Consider the following 24,055-nt stretch of genomic DNA (forward strand, 5'->3'; position numbering starts at 1 on the left):
AGGACAGTGATGAAAAATTGTTCATTTTAGTTTACACCACTTGTCACAATTAAATCTCAACGTGAAATTCACTTTTACATTTGCTTCTGTATTCTAAGAGGCTTGAATCTTCCATCCTGGAAATGTGGGTAAATTAAACGTCAGTGACTTGCTCACTCACTTTATTGTTTGTTTTCTTCTTCTTTTCTTTTTTTTTTTTTTAACCTGCAGTCATGCAGCTTTTTTTTTTTCTCTTTCTCTCTTTTTCTAAAAAAAAAAAAAAAGAAAACAAAAAACAGGAACATGTTGCCATTTTACAAGCCATAAAGGATTTTTTTCCCAGATTAATTAAAAAAGGCTTATCAGGCTTGTACTACAAAAAAACAGATGGGATGACTCTAAGTAGAATCATTCATTTACATCAGAGCTTGAAATGAGTGGGGCTACTCAAGTGAGTCAAGTTACATAAGTATAGCACAACTTGGACAGCAAAATGAACTATTACAGCTAATCAAATGTTAATACTTGAAGTCTAAGGATGACCTTGGGTTACTGAATATGGCAAGTTGCTTTTACCTACCTTGAGTTGAAAAGCATCACAAAGGAAAGCCTGGAGAAACTATTTAAAATAGAAGCATCATAATGTTTCTGAGTCACAGAGCTTTACAGAATGGAAAGAGGTCATAGTGTGGTCAACCCCTTGAGGAAATCTGAGTAATATAAAATTTTCTGCCCTCTGACTTGACTGCATGGGTGGCTGAGCTATTTTACCACTCAGGAAGTCTTGAACAGCAAAAATGCTGATCAGAGAACAAAAGTTGCAGTACTGTTTTCCTTCCCCATTCAGTTTCTTCCATGTTTATTTTGATATTGGGGTTTTTAAACTGCATGGAATGACTCGGATGTTAATTTTTCCTGAAGTACCCTGGAAAAAAAAAATCCTATCGGTCTCGTAAAATAGGCAAGGTTTTTCCTTTAAGAAATGAACGTGATGGAAGCAGAAGGTAAATTAAAGTTTAGAAAAATGAAAGAAAACAGGATTACTCAGCCATATGTAGAAAGATGAGTGCTCACACATGTACATTCTTTGTGAATGTAAAAATAATACCTAAATATATGCAAATACATCAACTCATGCAGACATTTGTGTAGTCATACAAGGATATGAGCATAGGCGTACAGTTTGCATCCTTTATTCATCATACAAAATTATATATAGACTGGAACATATCACATCATATTCATATTCATTGATCTAATTAGAAAATTTTTGGTCTAGCATCATTGTGTTTTAATGATTTCCACCATTTATTTGTGCCAGAATACATGTCTCTGAGAGTAATATAGGAACAGCCTTACCGAGTGAATGAAGGAGGTATATTTCCTGAAAGCAAAAGAAAACATTTGCTTTCAGTTACAATGTTTTTTCATCTTCGTGCATTCCCAAACTTACCCACAAAATTTCTTGAAGTATGAAATTCCTTTTAGGGATGTTAAGAATGAAGTAAAGATCTTAGAAGTGCTAAACCCACGAAGAACTCCTCAGCAAAACATACCTCCAAATACACTCTAACGAATGATTTTCTGGCTCCTATTTACACATCCATATGCGGTAAAGGCAGAGTATTGAAAAACTTGTAGAACTGGTTGCTGGATTAAGCTTCTTCCCTTCTATCGCTGTACAGGTTGTATCTTGCCATTAAGATAATATTTCATGGATAAGGGCTATCTCTTGACTCTGTATCTGTAAAACAACCAGCACAGAGACTAATGCAAAACTGCACAAAAAGGAAAATTCCATCTCACGAGGCCGTGGTTAGAAGAATGCAAAAATAGTCAACAGTCCATCTACTAACTATCTTACATCTGCCAGTATCCACAAGTGAAAATCCAAGGAAGAACAAGCATATATAATGCTTTACACTCAAACTATTTTCATCTCAAAGATTTCCACACATTGATAAGATTTATCTCCAGATTTAGTCTCCAGAGGATGACTTTTGCAAGAATTTGTCCAAAATCCCATTGATACCATGCCAATTTTATGCACAAGAACATCAAGCAAGTTGTCCTACCGGTCCATCACTGGCCACGTGGAAAACCACACTCTGAAGTTTGTTATGAACCTGGCTCTTATCTGTCAACATGGTGGATGCATTTCTTGTTTATGATGAAGAAAGTGAGCTGCCAGTCTTCCCATCAGCCATAAGTATGTGAAGCTCTACCAGATACTCCCTACATTTCTTCTTTTGACTTCAGAGCTCCGGCCTATAGCAATTACTGTTCGTGAGGAAATCATTAAGAAAAATAAAAAATCATTCTTTCTGCCCTTCTCTGGACCTTCTCAAATTCTAATACACCTCAGAGACCATTTTATAAGTGGAGATGGGACTGCTTTTCCTTATGTGCATCACTTTACATACATCTACATTGCATTTCATCTATCATTTTATTGCCCAGTCATTCAGTCTTTGTAATACTTCACAGTCTGCCCTTGGCCTGTGAGTCTGAATAACTTGTATCATCAGCATATTTTCTTACCTTACCGCCTACACTCTTTTTTCAGGTCATTTTTGACACTTGTTTCTGAGGCAATGCTGGTTTAACCAGTACCAGCTGCATACTCTCAGCACGGCAGGAGTAGCTGTCTATGACCTGGACTGAGGTGACACACTGAACTGGATCAGGCAAGTGACCTGCAGTTTTTTTGCTGGGCTATTTTTAAACAGGGAGGCAGGAATAGTATAAGCTGATACTGTCAAATGTACAAGGTTATTATTCCACTGCCCCAGTGGTAAGGTGAATGAGCAAGCTTAACCTTGAAATCATCAACTTACACTGATCACAAAACTCATGTGTTTGGACCATGGTGGCCACTGTATGTAGTGCCTCTAACTGACAAATAAGACAAAGGATAGGGTAAAAAAGCACAGGTAGATGATTTCCACCTCCTGTGTGTGGGTTTTGTGTGGGCTTATGAAGCCTTTTTGTGTGTTGACTGTGATAAAATAGAATGTCTTACAAAAGAGGACAAAGCAGGAGGAAGTAAAAAGGAGTAAAGATAAGAAGAGGGCTGAGCAAGGAAGAGAGTGCAGCGAACATACATCAATCTACAAAATCTTACAAAGTTGCTCTATCTTCTCTTCTCTCTTCACCAGTGTGTGCCTTGAGAGCATATTCCATTGGACTGAAATGTTCTGGAAGCAGTATTACCTAGCTCAAAATTCAAGTACTTCCTACTTGGAAAAATTTTCATGTATGTGTCAGAAGAGATTCCATTTAAAGAAAAAGCAGAGCCCCAAATGTTCTGCAAGAACACTATCCCTGGAAACTTCTGTGACGGAAGATGGAAGAAATGTAAATCAAAATGAGTATGCTTCAGAGTAAGCTTCTAAGCTGCAGGCATTTGACATCTGTACCTCAGCTCATCACTCCAAACTACCTTTAGCCATCAAAGGCACGTATTTTTAGGAAGCCATTCACACAACTTCTTTGTCATGTTCTTATCAGAATGAATTATTCCCTTGATTTTGATGACAATATTGATTATATCAACACTGACTGTAAAAAAAAAAATGCTTCTGAAGTAGATACCATCTTTGTAGAACCCCACCTTATGTTTTTCCACCTTGCTTGTGACTAGAAAAAATTATATAATTTATAAGTCGGTAGCCCATGCATTGATTCTAAAAGGTTCAGTTCTCTTGGTTAAAACTTTCAGCGAATTTGTGCGCAGAAGAATTCAGAAATCATCTTATTCATCTTAGGACATCCAAGATAGACATGGACAATAACTGCATTTTTTCTTCCCTTATCACATTTGCCACAAGATATTTCCTAGAAAATCTGCTCAGCATTTCCAGAATGAGCTATTTACATTCTCCAATCTTGAGAAAAATAAAAATCTACTTCAAAACATCTACAACTTTCTCAGTTGCAGCTGTTTACTCACATGGTAGAGCTGTTTTGAAACAGTGGCTAGGACAGTTTAGTATCCAAAAAAAAATATGGGGGATATTTTTTTTCATTTTCTTCCCTTATTCAAAATCAATAACTGAAAGCTTTGGAAAGTTAAGAAATACTGAAAAGAAAGGACTAGAATGGAAAATATTATACACGAGTAATTATAGTTATCACTGTTGCCATGATTGTGATTTACAGCACATATAACTCCTTGCAGTTAAAAAAAAAAAAAAAAAAAGAGAGAGAGACATAAAACATGAAATTAGTTGGAGAGCAATACTTTCTCTGTATATTTTTGTGAGTACCATACATCTACAAATTCCCTGACTGCTACCAGTTTCCTGCAATGCCATAATCATATTGGGGACAGCTTTACATCCCAATAAACTGCACAACACAAGGTTAGCTTTCCTTCCTTAAGGCAAGCAAATGAAGTCAAATAGGATGCTGAAAGAGCAAAGGACAATCTTAAAACAGTGGGACATCTGGCTACCCTATCTAAGATGGAATGGAACAGCTGCTCAACTGCCACAGGAATGCTCCACAAAGGCGCACAGGAACTGCCGTTCCAGATCAAACTAATGGTACCACTACCAGATGCTTTGGAGGAAGATGTAAAACTCCCATAATAGGCAATTATACAACAACATGTTGGTGAGGAAAGTTTTTTCCTTTAAGTCTCAGACATTTAGTGCATGATTTATATTCTGAAGAATGTGCATTGATTTATGTCCTGGAGAAACCACAGCTATCATTATAATTCATAGGATGGGTAATCCTTTCTTTTGAAATATCTACATTCTTTTTCTCGGTTACATGTTATGGTAGTCATGTATTATTAAGGATCAAATATGAAGAAATGCTGCAACCAGATGAAATGTAGAGAAAAACATATAGGGACAATGCAGTGATGTAAATTTGATTACAGCCAAGAGGTTATGGATATTCTCAAAAGATGTATGCATTTTCCCTTTTAACTACATGACTGCATTAGGTATGGCAAAAATATAGCAAATAAAACACAAGTTGGAGGCATCCAGGTGTGACAGTATGCAGACGGAAGGAAATGGGGGTGAGCACTGCCAGCTGGCTGGATGAGGCCCCTATCCTTCCTTGTGTCAGAGCTGCTAACCACCATAAAGAACAGGAACCAACAATAAACCATTTTCTAAACCATTTTCCTTAGTCATTAAAATATGGCCTGAAGAAGAGGAGGGCTTAAGTCCTATCCTTCTCATAGACTTTGATGGCGTTCTCTCATCACACAGCACATAGGCTGGTATTATCCTTGGGCAGCCTGTAGTTCAGATTTTGACTAGGCCGCTGAACTGCTTCTGAGAGCTGTTAAATCATAGACTAAGCTAGTAGATTTGTGTCATTGAGATGGCTTCTCTAAAGAGGGCATTAAATCCCCATTGGTCAGGGCTGCTACAGTAGACTGAGCAATTTTTTTTTTCTCTCTCAGAGCATGAGCATGTACTCTAAACTATTTATGTTAAGAAAATGCATGCCAGGATCTGAATGCTTGCTAGGGGTATGACATGACAGGCACACATGCTACAGCTGTGTGCATCCTGCTGCTGCCAGAAACTGTATTTCATTTTGAACTACTTAAAGGAATAGTTTAAGTTTTATGGCAATCCACATAGTGCATCAGCATATAAACACATTCTCATCTGAGAGAAGGTTTTTGATCCATTCTGCCACTTTTGAGCCAGCAAAAAAACCAAAAAACAAAAACAACAACAAAAAAAAAAAAGGTAATGAAACAAATGGAAAACAGGAAACAGCAGACAATTCTTCAGTCACCCAAACATTTCTTGGATTATAAAACTGTGAGGAACCACAGTGCTAATCTAATCCAATCTTTCTGATATCCTGTTGTGAGTTACAGATTGTCAGGGACAGAAGTTGCACCATAATCCTTGTTAAATTTTTCCAGAGGTTAATAATCTTCCTTATAAAACTACTGCCTGTAAATCTTAGTTTTTCTAGCTTCAGTGTCCATCTACTTCATTTTGTTATGTCTTTGTCTGTTGGATGGGAGAACCCATAACTACCAAACGTATTCTCTCCATGGAGATACTTACAAACTGTGTATATGTCATCTCTTAACCTTTCTTTTGGTAAACTAAACAGATTGAACTCACTGAGTTTACAAGCCTTGTTTTCTTGTTAAATCACTCCTGTATTTCTTCCTCAAACTGCCAGTCTCCCAGTAGGTCTTTGTAAGATGGTAAGCCTCTAAACTGAACTCATTAATCTAGTCACAGGCATAGAGATACAAAATATAAAGACTCAATAGCCTAACTCCTCCTCACTCTTCAAGGATCACAAAAAACATATTTGTTCAATTACAAGTCTGTTTACGTTTTGTGACCTACTGGTTAGCTAGCTCTAATAAACTCAGTGTGTTCTGTGTTGACTATTAGTCAACACAGTTTCTTAAAGAAAATGTTTGCTGGACACTCAGATGAATTCCTGACACAAATCTGTGTATATTGTACCAATGCTATTTACCTTTATTAACCCAGCTTGTAATCCCATCAGAGAAAGATATCTGGTTGGTTTGACAAGAACTATTTTCATAAACTCATGTTGATTGACATTTAATATATTATGCTCTTTTGGAAGTTGCTGTATCCCAATTGATAACATTTCATGTGGAATTATTCCATCAAGTGCTGAAAGACTGTATTCTGTCCCTCTGGAAATTCCGCAGGTCATTTTGTATTAAGTGGATTCTAACTTATATTAAACCTATCCCTGACTTTTGTCATATAATATAACACAGCCATCACTGCAAAGAGGCTGCCTTATACAAGTGAAATGACTGGGGTAAGAGTGTAAACACTTCACTACGAATTAAACTAAGCAAGTAGTCATATTTAAGCCTTAGGCTTCCAGAAAATCAATCTCCCCGTGTGAGAAAAACTCACTGATCTATAGCCTACATGAGTGTGCTTATTTAAGAAATACATTAAATTTATTATGATAACATAGGTCAGTATATAAAAGGATGCATCAAATCCAAGCCACTTAGATTTCTCCAAAGCCCATATACCAGAGGTAATACCATACTAGAAGACAAAGAAAATTCCCATTATTTATTATAAAATAGCTTACCGTCACAAAGGCAACAGAAATAATAAACAGCATTCCAGAAGTGAAGTGCAATGGTATAATAAAATTAAATGCAATCAAAATGCCCGAAGTTCTTATAGAATAGGTCTAGAAATCAGATAAGGTGGTAAGCCAGCTCACTCTGTTATGTCAGAGCAAGTCACTCCAGTTGTCATAAAAAGGACACCTTGCACATGTACCTCCAGTGACTGTAGAGTGAAGCTAAATGAATCACTCGGCTTAGACACCTCATTTTTTATGGCTAAATGAAGATAAAATTCACTCTGCTCTTGCAACCATAGATATACACAAATTTCAGGTTTGAGGGAAAGATAGTGAAGGACTTGTGTTAATTTGTGCATCAGAGTACCTCAGGCAACCAATCCTATTTAATAGTCCTTCTGATTATGGTCCAGTGCTTTACAGTTAGATTGAAGAAGCTTACTTCTTTTTGCTTATCTCTTCTGCAGAAATTCAAAATCAACCGTTTGGAAATCACTTTGTAAGTCCAGCATTATATACAAAATTTGGTCCCTACTTTCTGTATCACCTGACTCCCCTGTTGTTTTCCCAAGCTGCACCAGCATAATCTGAAAAAAAAAAAAACCACCATTCTTTTCAGAGTTTAACTGCACTGATAGGTTGTGTTCCATATACCTGACCCAATGTACTTTACTAAGCTCCAATTCAGATCTCAATACTGTTGACCCCAAACTGACCTGAAGGCAAAAGATAAGGTCCAAGACTACTTGGCCAGAAGCAATCAAAATTTCTTTGTATTAAAGATAACAACTTATTAACTGAATTTTCTGTATCCTTGTCTTATCTGACTGATCATCAGAAGCATATCTGCTCTGACTGCTGGCCAGTGGCTGGTAAATCGATTCCTTTCCTTAGCATAGGTTTGTGACAAGTAACTGCAAAGAGTGACTCTACTCTAGATGAGATATCTGGAATTTCCAACCTCCAGATATCCTGAGCTCTGAGATTACATGTTCCTGGGTTGTTGCTGTTTTGTTTTTTTTTGTTGCTGTTTTTTTGTTGTTGTTGTTGTTGTTGGGTGTGGGGTTTTTTTTGGGGGGGGAGAGGGGTTATTGATTGGTTGGCTGTTGCGGTTGTTTTCTGTAGGAGAAAGGGATAAAAAGGAGAGGAATATTTTTAATCTAACAGAAGTAAACATTTCCACTGAATAATAAAAAGAAAGAAAAGGCTAGGATTATCTGATAGAAAAGCTGTAAGTTTCCTTCAGCACTTTCATGTTTCTGAGTGTCATTACCAAGGCTTATAATTATACACATTAGATTCTTGAACTCTGCTTAATGATGTAAGCTAGTCTGAAAGCCAAGCCAAAATTGTCATGTAGCATAGACTCTATGGCAAATTACAGATAGTCTGAATCAAATAGTTTCTAGAATTATCTTTGTGAATTCTCCAGGAGCTTAGCTGACCCCCATCAACCTTCCAGTATGTTATAGCTAAAAAATGAAAAATACAGAGCTTGAAATGAGAAGTACAGAAAACTGATTCAGCTGTCATTTTCTGATACTGATAAAAAAAGATATAGTAAATAGGAAGCACTTCATCTTCTTTCTTCCACCTCCTGCTTAATTTTTTAAGGACAGAAAGTAATGTTTTCCCATATACAGAAAAAAAACCCAACTCATTTTCCATCTAAACCAAATATTTTTCTTAAACTAACTTTTATTTTCCCAAATATTTGACAGAAGCAGACTGTACAGTTCTGAAGAAGTTTAGTCAGCTGTGCAGATTGACTTTTGAAGTGTAAAATAAACCTTTACTTAACAGATGTCAAGAATATGACTTTGTGAGATAATGACAGGTTTTGTAATAGGTTGGTGGTGGTTCTTTCTAAGTGGAATGAATGAAGTTTTGGTGCCAACTCTTTAAATAAAATGACAACATGATTATTAACAATTGACTGGAATCAGAAAAGAAAAAGCAACAACAAAACTGACTGTACCTCTTTTTTGTGTGCTTGCAAGGCACAAATGGCTCACTGAATTTCACCGAAGCACAACTGTCTTTAATGGGTGCATTCGTCTTCCACTTGGGAGCTGCAGTGGAGCTGAAAGGAGATAACCCATGAAGATGGCACAAGACCCAGTCTTGAAATATCTAGCAAATCTTACCTCTCTCCCTTAGGCCCATTTTCCTCTGCAAGACATGGTATCCCGATTCCACACCAATGTGGTGACAATTTCTAGAGCTGACTCATCCCTCAACTAGTCAAAACCAATTGTTTGCCCCAACAGTTCAAACAATTACTACTTTTAGGGAGGGAAAGTGAGATCCACTCTAAGATTCATGGCTTCTCATATCTTCTCAGGAAACAGTGTTGGTATTGCTGTCAGCGCACTGAACTGCACAAGAAAGGCATTAACACTCCCTCTAAATGTTTCACACAGAGCCAACTCTTTTTGCTGGGCAAAACACCAGCAGGGAAGGCTCGGAAAAACTGAGGCACCTGAAGTGAGTGGCACTAATTTTCACTGCTGGCTGAACCCATTGGTATTTGGTATGGATTCCATCAAACTTTCTCATCCTCCAAAAATAGCCCTGTGGGCTTTCATAGTGAGTCTGGCTGGTTGTGATTGTTCTATATTCTCAGCCAGACTATATCATCCTGAGCTGGAAGCTGAACTGTGGGCTCACTGTGGGACTTGGAAAAAAGAGGAGGGACAATTTTATCACTGGGTGCCCCACACTCAACTTGCTTGATGGTAATCAGGAGTTGCTCTGTGCAAGACCTGAGTGCTTTCACAAGGCTGAGTCCCATTACAGGGGAGTACTAACATGGACATGTGTGCGGACTCTTTTCTTACTTGCTGGCCTTGTGCCCAAGAGCCAGACCTGCTTCTAAATATATCAAAATTTCTGAAGTCCCATGGGAACAGTTGTCCTTTGCCAGTGAGACCATGTGCTGCTCATCTCCCTGTCAGTGCTGTACTGCCAGCTCCCAGCCCTGCCAGCTGACACACCACTGCAGTGATGGCCAGTCATCCTCTCCTGCCTGTTGGGTCATCCAGGGACCAGAGCTCATCACCTCTCCAGTTTTCTTACCACTGTCCTTCAGACTGACCCCTCCACTACTCCTGTAACTCCAGCCTTGTCACTATTTCTGTTCTTTCCTCACTCTGTCTTTATTTGGGATCTTTTTCTTCCTGTCACCTCCTCACTGCTTTGTTGAAATGATCTATTTTCTTTCCTGTCCTCCCTTTTTTTTTTTGGAAATATTTTTTTGCTATTGCTCAGATTCCCCTTCCAACCTTCAAGTTCCCATGAATCCTCTGCAGCCAGTTTTCTGGCTCTCCTCCATACATTACTTCACCTTTTCTTTCATCCTATAATATATACTTGACAGCCCTCACCACTCTGTTGATTTCCCTGAATATTCAGGATAAGACAGTGAGGAGAAGTAAAATCACCCAAAACGTAACAATTGTACATGGGTACAAATGCCATTGCAAGTATGTTGTTCGAGTGGACAGGTTATTCAAAGCATCCCCTTCCTCCTCTGAATTGTTATATGAACTTTACAACAGAAGCTAATGAAGAAAAGCAAAAATTCTTTACTCTGCATAGGGAATCATTGCAGCAGGACTGCCATGGCTCTTCTGGACCCCTCTCCAGCTACAAAGAAAATCTATGTAAGTCCTCTGTAAATACATACCCTCAACATTTCTGTTTAATGTGTGCTATTTACACAATAGCCCATTACAATAGCCCGTCTGTCAATTCTCTTTCATGGCCACAGGTGGAAGATGAATAATTCTTTTGAATGGAGCATTGAGGGTCTTTGGAGGGAAGCTTGTTTGCCACTGTAGAACTAGGCCTCCCACAACCTTCTGGGGCTTCCAGCCATGGCTGGCTTTTAGCCAAACAGTGCCCAGGGAAGTCAGAATTTCATGCCTTTCCAGAATGCTAATTGATTGGGGATAAACATTAACCAAGAATTTCAGTTGTGCACTCTAGTGTTAAACATGATGAGCAGATGTCCAGCTACCTCAACCCTCAGGCTTACCCTACTTCAAGGGTCTTTCTATAAGGCCCCGGAGGTCATGGAATTAAAGTTCATTTTATTATGCAGAGGACTACAAAGCATCTAAATGTTTTTATTTTTGAATACCTCTCTACAATTTGAAAAATAACTATGAAAACTTGGACAGGGACAGGGCACATCCCAAGTCCTTGAGATGGTTCTTACTGGTTCGGAGATCAGAGCAATGAACTGTCACCTCAACCCCGGCTGCAAGCTGGAGCCAAGTGATTATTTAGATTACATACACACTTACAGTGATAGATACTCCACCCATTCCCTGAACTCTAAGAGACATCTTGCCCTTCCAAAAATGTCATCACAGGTTCTCAACAGATTTGGCAAGGAGTATAGGCGGTTTCAATACCACTGGCCAGAATCCAGCAGAGAGTATATAAGTCATGGGCTCCCACCCTATCACCAGTGTGGGAATAAAGTTTCTAAAAGGCGGTTAGAAATCAAAGATCAAAGAAAGAATGACAGAGATTTTTGTGACACTCTAAAACTATTTGCTGAGAGCTGTAAGATTGCTAGCCTCCTTAATGATTCAATTACTCAATTAAAAAAGAAACAATCCACGCTGGCACAAAATTCAAACTAAAAACTAAAAACTAAGAACTACCTAAAAAATTAGTATGCAGTATGCTGCCCTTAAAGCCAGGTTGCCCCTTGCATTGTCCATATGGAATGTATTTATTGTATTAGTTTTTCCATTAAATTTCCTTTCTTTTTCTCTTTCTGCTCTTCTCAACATTTGTTTATAGTTGTACAAAATCCTTGCTCTCATCTTCTTTATTTTTATTCTTGTATTGGAAATGATTCCTCCTGAGCCTTCTATCCCAACTTTATCCTAGCAGAACTTGAAACCATTAACACTGAAATTAAACTTTTGAACTCAGAGCATTTGACTTTGTTCAAACTTAAGTAAAACCACCCGGAGTCCAAAAGTCCTCCTTATATCGAAAGAAGAAATTGAAGATAAGATATGGTAGAAGTGGTATAGATAAGCCTCTGATTCTCTACAGCATCATCAGCTGAGAACATGTCCATACCTTCCAGTGAAATGCTGCAGCTTTAGCTGTTGCCTAAATCCACTGCAAGAAGAACCCTGACAACATCATCTTAGCTCAGACCCTAGAGCCTAGAGGCAGAAGATCTACATTTATATAGCACAAGACTCTAACTAAATTAACTCTGCTTCATAGAGTGGCTAATCACAAAAGGAAAAACATTGTCATGAAGCCAGATGAGAAACTATCTGGGAAATATCTATACTATGCCGCATGGTACAGTATAGACATGCCAAATCTAAGCTACTTTTCAGTACAATCCTTCCTCTGAATACTTATTCCACAAATGTCAGTCAGAATCATATTTTTGACATGAAGTGCCCAATGACAGAAACTGTGAAGTGTTTGGGAATGTGCTGCTTCTAACTTTAAGGCTTTCTATGCATTTAAAATGTATAGCTGTCAAAAATAGCATTTTTTCCATTACTCTTTGTTCTTTCAGTCTTTTATTTTACAACTAGGCCGCTTCCCTCCTGTCTACTTTCTGTCCCATTGATAGTTAAGATTTCTGCCTGCAGTACGTAAATGCAAAGGAATGGGTTATGTAGGCAAGAATGTAGGGTTCATTAGACACCTAGAAAATAGTAAATTACATTTTTTAAAGTGCAAATCTGAAATACTCACTTTCAGTAACTTAACTGCTCCATTACAGTCCTTAGTGCCCCATTAGTGGCCTGTTTTAAACTCTAGGAGTGTTGAGATCTAAGCAGTTGGAGAGAAAAGTGTTTTAATTACTACCCCAATAATATCTTACGCTGGACATCACAAAAGATTTATGTGTCTTTTTTCATCACATTTACATCTAACTTTTCTCACATTAATGTTGTGGTTGCTTATAAAAAACTGTTCAGGCTATTTCCTATGTTTTTGAGAATGGATCATTTCTAGCCATCTGTACAGTTTTCTGTGGATTCTGCCCAGTTTAGGCCCATGAACGGTGGTACAGAACTCTGTAAGTGTTTTATTCTTGATCTACAGTGTCTGCCTGTCTTATTTGTAGCTGATGGCTAAATTTCTATCTGATACAATTGCTGAAATAGCCTTGAAATGGGAATTGCCCCTAACTGATGTAGTGACGTCTAGAAGCATTTGCAGAATCTAAATGACAAGCTGCAAACACTGTCAGTCTCTGGAGCAGCATGTCCAGTTCAGTTTGTTCCTGTTCCAAAAAGACATAGTCAAACTAGTGCAGGCCAGGAAAATTACTCCTAGTTCAATGGGGAATTGATTTTTTTTTTTTTTTTTTTTTTTTTTTTTTTAAGAAAAAAAGACTGAGAACAATACTATGTAAAAAGAAAGATAGACACTTAAGTTGTCCTTAGACAATACAGCCAGACCACATCACTCCACATTCGTGCCATAGCTAGGTCATATTCAGCCCATTTAGAGCATGGCAAGATTGATCTTGGTTTGTCTTCATGCACACAGTTGTGGCTTGTTCAGCCTATGAAGGCAGAAGATGTATATATATCAGTATTTTGATTCAGATCAAGAGTGTGCTTTTGAAGCAGATCTCCTGATCTGATTACTTCATGGTGCAGAATGGTTTATGCATGACCTGTATTCCTTTCATATTAAATTAGTCTGGAATATGTAATAAAAGTTCATCTGGTGAGCTCTAGCCACAATCAGTGGGTCAATCCATAGGATCGGACTCAACTAAGCAGAGTGGGTATAAAAACCCCAAACGTGTAATGTTGATGTGGGCTCCTCAACAACTTTCATTCTGCATATTTGGTCATTCTATGCCATGATTCTCACTAATGTAGACAAATAATGTCTACTTACTCAGAAGCCAACAAAGAGAGCCCACACTGAGCACCATTGTCCAGCTAGATTGTTTCAAATGCTTATTTATAATCAGCCCAAATATTTTCAGTGCTCTAAGCTAGCAACAGTGACAACAGCAAAGAAATTAAAAGGAACTATTACAGTGATGAAGATTTGGCTCAATCTTTCAGCAAGTACAAAAAGATAACACATTCTGAACAGATTTTAGCTACATGAAATCACATGAGCTGACTGTCTGTATTAAACAGGGATGAAGACGACTTTGTCATCCCTTGACTTTTCTCTCACTTCTGCCTACTTACAGTGTATCTTGCTACATTTACTTCAATATCCATTAGTTCAGAGCAAGAAAAAGTACTTCAAACAGCAATTAAACATAATAGTAAATATTTAATAGAGACCTTCACCTCTGCCCCCCTCTCTATAGTAGTCATTAGGAAGCCAAGATAAGGTCCCTAGCACCATGCAGGCAAAGCCTGGGTGAAAAAAACCCAAAGAAACATTGCACCTGACAAAAGGAAGTCAACTTTGGGAAACTCAACAAATGTGTATTTGTTCTTAAATCTAGACTGGATTCAGGGAACGCGCACACAAAAAAAAGATAATATGTAGAATATCTTTGAAATATAAATAAGCATTGTCACTTGTACATGCACCTTCTTTCACAGATAATGCACTCATTTCTTTTTGTATCCAGGAAAGAAGCATAGGAAAATTTCTTATGACTCTCTGAAGGTTGTTATGAATTTTACAAACTTGTTCCAAGGGGGGCCATGTCCTTTGTGGCTTATCGGAATCGACTCGACTCCAGCACTTCTGCAATCACCAAGGCACGTTCCATCTGCTTCCTATGCACAACAAAGCCACTGTACTTGTGCCCAGTCCTTCAGTCATAACAGCTCTTTCTTTTTCTCAGGTACATGCCATATGAAATAGCTGAAAGGAAGAGGACCCAGAGCTGAGACTAGGGTCTATCAAGGACCAACCCTGTAGGAATACATCTCTTGTACTTTCTAAGGCTAAGATGGCAGGAAGTAGACTTTGGACCTTTCACTTCAAAAATGTTAGATTATACTTGCTACTTAATTAATTTGGCATTTCTGAATGGTCAGTTCCCCAACAGGAATAGAAAAGTTTCTGAGGTACTCAAAATACATGATTAATACGCAGGACATGGAATTTGGGAGCTCTGGGTTTCTTGTCTGTCACTGGCTTCTTCTGCATCGCTGGGAATGCATTTAAACTTCTATGCCTCAAGACCCATATCTCTATAGGCATGTCATGATGACGTTTATAAAGTCACATCACATCCTCAAGTAGCAGGACTCTACAGAGCCAAACAATCATTAGTGTGGGCTGAGAAAGAAACAAAATACAGTTCTACTCTAAGAGTTATTTAAGGAAAGTGTGGGTGTTAAGACTAATATGTCATATTGAACAAACACACTTTCTTTGTTTTATTATTCATTTCTCACTTGGCATTCAAAGCATCGAGAGACTAATGGATTTTAACACTTGTGCATGTTTTTTCCTGTTACTGAGGGTACAGTAGTTCATAAAAGTTAGAAAAGTTTTTAATGAACGAAGTAAAAAGGCATGAACTTAGGAAATTTGATCGCAAATTAATACCCTCCTAAGGCAGGACTTGTTTTTTGCCTTACTGGCTCTGCTTGTGACAAATTTGAAACAGCATGACAACTCGTTTTTCAACAAAAAAAAAAGGAACTTCAAAAATGTCAGTGTGATTGTTACTTAGTTCTATACTTTTTTTTAATAATGTTGTTTTGAATGACCTTAAAGTGAATGACGCTAAAGCTGATATATATCAGTAACAGTCTCAGAGAATTAAATCAAACACCATGTGTTGGCTCTGTCTGCTTGTCTGCCCATCTCTTTTATTACCACAGCTGTTTAGTGCTTATTCATAATCAGAGTGTCTATACAATTCCAACAAGAAGTAGTAAATCAAGTATCATAATCAGATTTATCTTGAAAGTCTAGCAGCAGCCACCAAACCCTCCGAATGCTCTGCTACCTGACATTTATCCTACACATGTGAAGGTCAAAGGCTGACGTTAAGTCAAATTATAGATGTTCAGATCATGTCCAAACTGGAGTGTGTCTGGAGGGATTGGTACTGAAATCACGATTCAGCTGGTTCCAGGATTAGTACTTTGGGACAAGCCTATAAAACATTTTGCATAATTTTTAGTTTTGCAGAGATATGATCTGTACAAGAAACATAATGAAAAGAGTTTAAGCCAACACACAGTTATGCAAATGTAACTGTCATTTCATATGCATTTTAAGGCAGAACCAGTCAGAACTCATGCCAACAGTGATCTTGCACCTACTACTTCAGGCTGCTTGTTTGTGCCTTTATGTCACCATTGCTCTCATCATAAGAGTTCATATGCATGGCTTTGTCAGAATTATAGAAAGAGCAGTGGGAAGACAGTGATGAGCAGCAGAAGGATACTGGGACTCCTAAGTGACACCAGTAACTCTTGTCATAGCAAGACAGTGCTGTGCAGTGCAGTTTATGTCTGCAGCATAAAAAAAATCGTTTTGGCAAGCAACAGTAGAACAAGGGGCAACGGGCAGAAACTGAAACACAGGATTTCCATACTAGTGTACTAATGCAAGCAAGAACCACTTCTTTGTCAGTGACTGAGCAGTAGAACAGGCTTCCCAGAGAGACTGGAGTCTTCTTCTCTGGAGATATTCAAGACCCATCTGGGTGCCCAACTGTGTGACCTATTTGTGACCTACTGTGGGGCACCTGCTTTGGCAGGGGGTTGAAGTAGGTGATCTTTGGAGGTCCCTTCCAACCCCTACAGTTCCATGATTCTGTGATTCTGTTCTCATGACGGGGTCAGTTTCGTGTCGTAGATGATCTTGCAGAATTTCAGTTACTCTTTTTGGTACCTGATTTGTTCTGGAAAATGGGAAAAATTTTAGAGGGAATGGCTTCAAGCTGCACCAGGGGAGATTTAGGCTGGACGTTAGTAAATACTACTTTTCTGAAAGAGTGGTCAGGCACTGGAATGGGCTGCCCAGGGAGGTGGTGGAGTCACCGACCCTGGAGGTGTTCAAGGAACATTTGGATATTGTGTTGAGGGATATGGTTTAGTAAGAACAATTGGTGATAGGTGAATGGTTGGACTGGATGATCTTGTAGGTTTTTTCCAACCTTTGTGTTTCTGTGATTCTGTGATTCTATGGGTTCCTTCTGATTGGAATTCAACCCAAAGCTAAAACATAGGGAAAACTGAGGTCCAGAACTTAGGCAAACAATTACACTTAAAGGACACAAGAACCACTTCGGAGAAATTCTTTGTACAAGTCACATTTGATTACACCTCAGAAAAATGCCAGATCAAATGCCTCCCAGCCACTGTGCAAGTTAGATTCGAAACAATATTGTGTTCACTGGGGTGATACTTGAAGTAGCTATTGTTCCTCTTAAGGACAAATTCAGGAAGAATATGCAAACCAGTTAAGGCTCACACAAACACTGAGAGTAAACTCTGCACATTCAGTTCCCAAAACGTGTGCCAGCAAACAGACATTTTTCATTTTCACAGCAATGCTGAAGCTGTTCTGCTCTGGGACCCAGGTGCCAGACCCAGCTGGAGAGACAAATCTACAATCCTGTTCAGCACATGGATGGGATAGAGGTCCAGCAAGGGTGTGTTTTCCAGCTGAGCTGAACAGTATAGAATGTGGCTGACCAGTTTTGTGACTGCCCCTCTGTCCCACCCAGACAGACCTCTGCGTGAGCTTCTGTCCGTGTAGAAGAGCTGTCTTAAATACCTTGTCTCACTAACGTGTTTGCAACGGGCAATGAATATTGCCCCAAATGAGGCAACCCAGCCAAGACAGAGCCAAAGAGGTATTCGTGGAGAAGCAGTGACATTTCTGAAAAGTGCAGACTCACTTCCCTGCTTGCCGTGAAGCTGTGAATGGTACAATAGCCACCTCAGGCGCAGCCACTACTTAGGATGTCCCTTGAGCAGCTTTCTGAAGCTCCCACAGCCATCTTATCTCTTCTTCCTTTTTACAAAGACATTTGATATAATTGTTGTCCATGCCAATGCATTTTGCTCTTTTTGTTAGTGACATTTGTGAAATCGTCTCAAAGGATTTTAGAGTATTCAGTCAAGATTTATGAATGGGCTTTAAAGCAGAAAACCTGCTGTTGAATATCCATGCTCAGTCACACTTTGATAACCAGTCACTTAGATGGTTAAAATATAACTTCTGTGAGCTCGGTTTCCTCCCGCTTGAGCAATTACTGAAAAAAAAGCCTGCAGACTGGGTCCTCTCACAACAGAGCCCTTCTTCCTGCCTCTCTGTCCTACGGCCTCATAAATCTCTGCCCGTGACATCATAATCTGTTGCTGTGGGAATCCTGCTGGTATCACAAACAGGGGATTACGACCTCAAAGTGGGAGCAAACAGAAAGAAGAGATTGGTTCCGTGAGAAACAAAACATCCTCAGGGAAGATGGATAGATCGTCCTCTCAGACGTTTTAAGATCAGGCTTATCCACGTCCTGGAAACCTGAGATCAGATTCCAGATTGCTGTGTCATAGTAACTTCGTGGACAGAGTAAAGAACCTGCTAAAGGTTAACATCCCTTGACAGCCCCCTAAAAAAAGTTGGATAAGGATGCAAGGCAGACAGGCTTACACAATAGTTTCTTAGGCAAAACACAGAAAAATATATATATATTTATTAGTGCAAAACACATTCCCACCAGATAGGATAAAATAGTTACAATAAAATACCTTTATAAATTGAGTTTATACAAAGAAAGTTCATTTCGATCTCTATCACCTGCCCATTTATTGACTTTCTTGTACTCTCATCTTTGAAGAAAACACATGAGATTTTGGCCATACCACTGTGGAGACCTATGGTGAGATTTCCTAATAGGAACAACTGCTACAGTGTGTTTACATCCAAGCAGCTCACAGCCCCAGTGTTCACAGGCATGTCTGAGCAGTACCACGTTCCTTGACTTGTGTCACATTAAAGGACAAAGAAATCACTCCACAAATTTCTTTAGGAAGAGGGAGAAGACTGCCTGAGGATGCTCCCACACACAGCTGGATGAGACCCTGAGAGTCACTGCAGTCTCAGAGCTGAGGTCAGTGCTTGAAGGAGCACTGCACTGGAAACGAACGCAAGGTTTGGTGCTGTCATTCAGAATTTCCACACAGAGCTTCTTTGGTGTTTATCCTTTATTACTAATCTATTCGAACAGAATACGAAGGAAGTGCAAGATCAGTAAAGGCATATGCAAATATTACTTTTTTCTTGTAGGTCATTGCTATAGAAACTATTGCTACAAGATCTAGAGAGAAATGGCTAGATCACGGGGGCACATAAATGAGGGTCTCATGCTCTTGTGTCCAGTATTATTAATATTTATGAATGTTTACTCCATTTTCAGATAAACTACTATATTTTTATTTTCACTGCCTACTAAGTGGGAATAAAATCCCCAGTCCATCTCACTGGAGTGCTAGGAGGAAGCCTCATTCTGTGTGGACAGAAAGCTGAAGAAGACAACCCAACTGCTTTTTGGAGTGCCTTTCAATCTTTAATACTGGCTCTGGCCTTGCATCCCACCATCTCAAGGGCCTTGCTTGTGTCTTAGGTTAACAACTATGTGTTACCCGGAAGGCCCTCGCTCTTCACCAAGCAGTGAATCTGACTGCAGTTACTCCACGATGTTCTATATTATATCCTTACATCAAGTGCAATGCCACTGCAGCACGGAGGAAGGATGGAAGTCCCTGGAAGGGCTCTTGCCTTCGCTCAGCACGTCTCATGCCTCTGGGTAGGTACTGAAGGACTCCACTCAAAATCTGTTTTATTACAGTTGCTTCCCAAACTTTCCTGGGCAGGTGAAGATACAGGTAATGAGACAGTCTGCATTATATCTAGAGATGAGTGCTGGAGTGGAGGGTGCTTGGGAAGGCTGAAATTGTTGTTGAAAGCTATTTGCTATTTGGTTTCTAGGAGACAGCATGACTCATTGCATCTTCCCCTGTAGTCTGCACCTCTCAACCATTTATCAGCTAACACACTTGATCAAGACTGATAAAAAATCTTTTAGAAAAATTATGGAGAGCTTCAGTTAGAATGGGAACATTAAAGTGTAGAAATAAAATGATTGTCAAAGATAAGGTCTGCTCTACTAGCACTGAAAAATGTATGCTCCCATTCATCCCAAGGGATTTATTAGTGGAACTCCCACTAGTGCAAGTAATAAATGTGTGCATAAATCCCTTTGTATCTTGACAATTTTCCCCCAAACCTGATTTGACCAAACTTCATTGTCAGCAGTCTTTCTGTGTGCATCTTTAAATTACTACTGCCATTACTTAATTCAGCAGTCTAAATATATCAAGATTAGAAAAGAACCTTAATTTCAGTTGATAGGTATCATTTGCATATGCACACCTTTATAATAACAATAAATATAGTAGCAATAGAAACAGTAACAGACTAGAACATAATTTCAGAACCACAAAAAAGCAGACGTGGATTTCTTGGAGTGATCATAAATAAGTCACAACTGACAATTAACACCTTGCATTTCAAGCTTTGAAAGGAAAATGACACTAGTGTGACAAGGGTGCTTACTGCAGATCATTTTGAATAAAGGTGTAAATGGCATCAAAGACATTTCACAACTGTATATGCCCAGAGATTAGAATGCAGGAAGGAAAGCAGAGACATCACATACAGATTTCAAAGAAAGTTCAGCTACTGCTGTAAATGTATAGATTAGTTCCGATAAAAACAGTGCTCTGGATACCTCTTCTCTGACAAGCAAGAAAATGTTGTCAAACATTTGATTCATCAAATGTTATCTTCACTGTGCCCCCATGGTTGGACCTGCTGCCCTGTGACTCATGATGATGAGCTTGACTTTCTTTCCCCAGCATGCTTTCCTTTCACCAGGAAGGCCAGATACTCAAATACTTTATCCTGCTTTCTTTCAATAGAATTTCTACATACCACACTAATTTTAAAATGTGTTTGTTTAACCAATAAAATGACTTTATCAACTAAGCCCACAGTATGCCCTCTAAATTCCTGTGCCCCTTTGCTAGTAAATCTTAGGATTGCTTTGGATATTTCCAGTTTAAATTATTTCAAGTTAATACACAATCCATTTTGCTGAACATAGCTTCAATCACAGAACCACAGAACATCCTGAGTTGGGAGAGATCTAACAGCATCATCCAGTCCAACTCCACCTCCACACAGGACCGCCCTCCCCCAGCGTCTGAGAGCACTGTCCAAACACTCATTGCACTCCAGCACTCAGGGCCATGCCCACTGTCCTGAGCAGTCTGTTCCATGCCCACCATCCTCTGGTGCAGAACCATTCCCTGACCCCCAACTGTCCCTCCCCTGACACAGCTCCATGCCATTCCCTCGGGTTCTGTTGCTGCCAGTCCCCGTGCGTATCTCTTAAAACTATTTTTTGCTATGGCTTGACGTATACAAATGCAGGAAGAAAAAAAAAGAAGGCTGGCGGCCGAGTGAGCTGTTCTCAACTAGCATGTGGGAGAAGCAGGTTCTCTTCCAACCTTCTTGTTCCCCAGGCTGTCATGGGCGCTGAGTGCAGCAGAGATAGCAGCAGCAGCTTCTCCAGCTGATTAACCAGAGACAGTGACAGACTTTAGCAAGAGTGCTACCCAGCACTCCAGAGCCAGAAGAATAGTTGCCTCAAAATAGAAGCAGATGGGACTGTGCAAAATGATGGGACTTTGGAATTCAGAAAAAAAAAGGAAAAAAAAAAAGATGTTAGTGGGGAGGGAAAGAGGGAATTGTGCCTCTCATTTTAAAAGGAGTTTGGTCATGCTGCCTCTTACTATGTTTTCCAGAAGGTAGATAAGGAGGTCAGGCTGTGCTTAAATATAATGAGCTGTGGTAAACTATAATATATAGTATGATGATATATTTAATAACAGTGGAAGATATTTGTAAAATTACCATGTTATAGATCATTTATGTAAGAATAGTTACCCCAGTAAAAAGTCTAAATAGGAATATTTTTTCTTTCCTGTTTTGGTCAAGGTAAGTGGACTGTGTGAAAAATAAGCGAATGTTCCATCTTACAAACCAGTGAAATTGTTCCAGATCTGTGCAACTGGAAGAAGAATTATCCTCAAAAGAGTGTTATGCATTCACTGTAGAAAATCCCAAGGATTGGTCTTTAATTTATTGGCATAATCACCATATGGCAAATCTATACCCTAAGGGCATGGTGCTGGGTTTTAGGATTCTTTTACGCTGCTTTGGGACAGAATTATTTGTTTTCCCACTGTATCACATGCGTGCTGTAGTGGCCTCCAAAAAACTGAAAATGATATTTCCTGCGTGATTTAGCTCATCTTTGGTTGCAGACCTTGAGAAGTTCAGGTTATATTCAGAAATAACATGGGTCTGGACTCATTCTCTGATCCTGAACTAACTTTTTCCCATCCATATATCCCAACTCTCTCAGCCCCTAAGCAGAATAACCCCACGTAATGCTCTTATGGAGAATGTATCAGGCCCACGCTGAGCCCAGGACTGTGTGTGGGCACTGCCTGGGATTGTGCGGGGCTACCAGTGACAATGCTCACAACTTGACCATATGGGTGGTCATGCGCTCGTGTGCTGAGCTGCACGACAGCCTGGCCCAGATGAATAGTATAAAAATAGTCTCAATGTCTGTCTGCTGCTTCTTTAATGTCCTTCTCAGATAAATTCGCATTTAGAGACGCCCATTTCTTCCCACTAAGTCTAGAAGTCATCTATGGTGACTAACTCAGATCTAGACTTAAGTTTCTCACACCTCATATGAGAGCTGCTCTGAAAGTAACGCCTCCTATTTTATTATGTTGTTCCACAACATCGGAGGAGGATGTCAGGAGTGTGGCAGTAGAGGTGGAACCTTCCCAACCTTTCCATTCTGACAAAATGGTGTCTGACATGGAAGCGCATATGAAGTAAAGGTGTGGAACTGAATTCCTCTGTGCAGAAAAAGTTACAACCACTGACATTCATCAATGTTTACTGACTGTTAGTGGAGACCAACCAGTGGATGTGAGCATACAGAGGCTGGGTGGTGCACTTCAGCAGTGGCAACAATGACAGTGGGTCTCCTCTGCTGGTGCAGATTTTTACTAGTGCTGCATGCAGGCTCTAGTTCGTTGTTGGTGAAAATGCATAGTTCATGGTGATGACTATGTTGAAAAACAGCTTTTGATAGCTGAGAATTTTCTCTTTCAACTAGTGTTATTATGCTCTTTGTATCTGTTGTAGTTTCCATGGAAATAAATAGGAAGTATTATTTTTGGAGCGACATATGTACATCAATGAAGAAGGAAAAAGGAGGGCAGATTTCTTACTGTGCATGCCTGGGTTGAGTACCTGGTAAAGCTGAATCTTTGTGTAAAGAAATAAAGAATGAAAATAAGGTACTGTCTGCCCTGTGTAGATCAATGCAGAAGCAAGCACTCACTGAGCCAGGCAAGATGCTGACACCATACATTTAGCCTGGCTGCTCTGTAAGCAATATAAACAGTAACAGATATTGTATCATTTTAAATTGCCTCAGCATTGTAATGCTGATTTTAGACTTGGCATGAGCCTGCTAGATACCATGGAGCAAAGAATATTTACTCTCATCTTAGAAGATTTTACCTGGTGAGACAGAGCAAGTTGCAGTCAATACCATTAGGATGAGGGAGGCCCTTCTGCACTCCCAGCAATCCTTCAGGGGATGGTCCCCACGGAGCTCTGGAGGGTCTGAGAATCAACTGGAAAAACAGAGTAATGGGTATGTCAGTGCAGACTGATTAATCATCAGTCAACTTAGTTCGGAGGATGCACAGACACTTATCCTAATGTAAGGAGAATAGGCCCCACTTACTGCCTCTGGTAGCTAAGGCTAAAACAGCCTCAGCACGCAGTTAAGCCTGGCGGAGACCCAGACAGAGATACTGATATTCAAAGCTGCAGTTGCTGATTCTTTGAGTGTCCCTTGATGCTTCTG

The 24,055-nt window shown here is 39.4% G+C and overlaps 1 long non-coding RNA gene across 1 annotated transcript; it reads right to left on the reverse strand.

Moving 5' to 3' along the window:
• Positions 1-281: 281 nt before the first annotated feature.
• LOC125695889 (uncharacterized) lies at positions 282-9,514 on the reverse strand. The gene is made up of 3 exons (XR_007378080.1): positions 9,352-9,514; positions 9,047-9,151; positions 282-1,723 (listed from the first exon to the last, which is right to left on the reverse strand). It is a non-coding gene; the product is annotated as an uncharacterized LOC125695889 (long non-coding RNA).
• Positions 9,515-24,055: the final 14,541 nt, after the last annotated feature.

Source organism: Lagopus muta, chromosome 7, assembly GCF_023343835.1.
Source record: "Lagopus muta isolate bLagMut1 chromosome 7, bLagMut1 primary, whole genome shotgun sequence".
NCBI lineage: Eukaryota > Metazoa > Chordata > Aves > Galliformes > Phasianidae > Lagopus > Lagopus muta.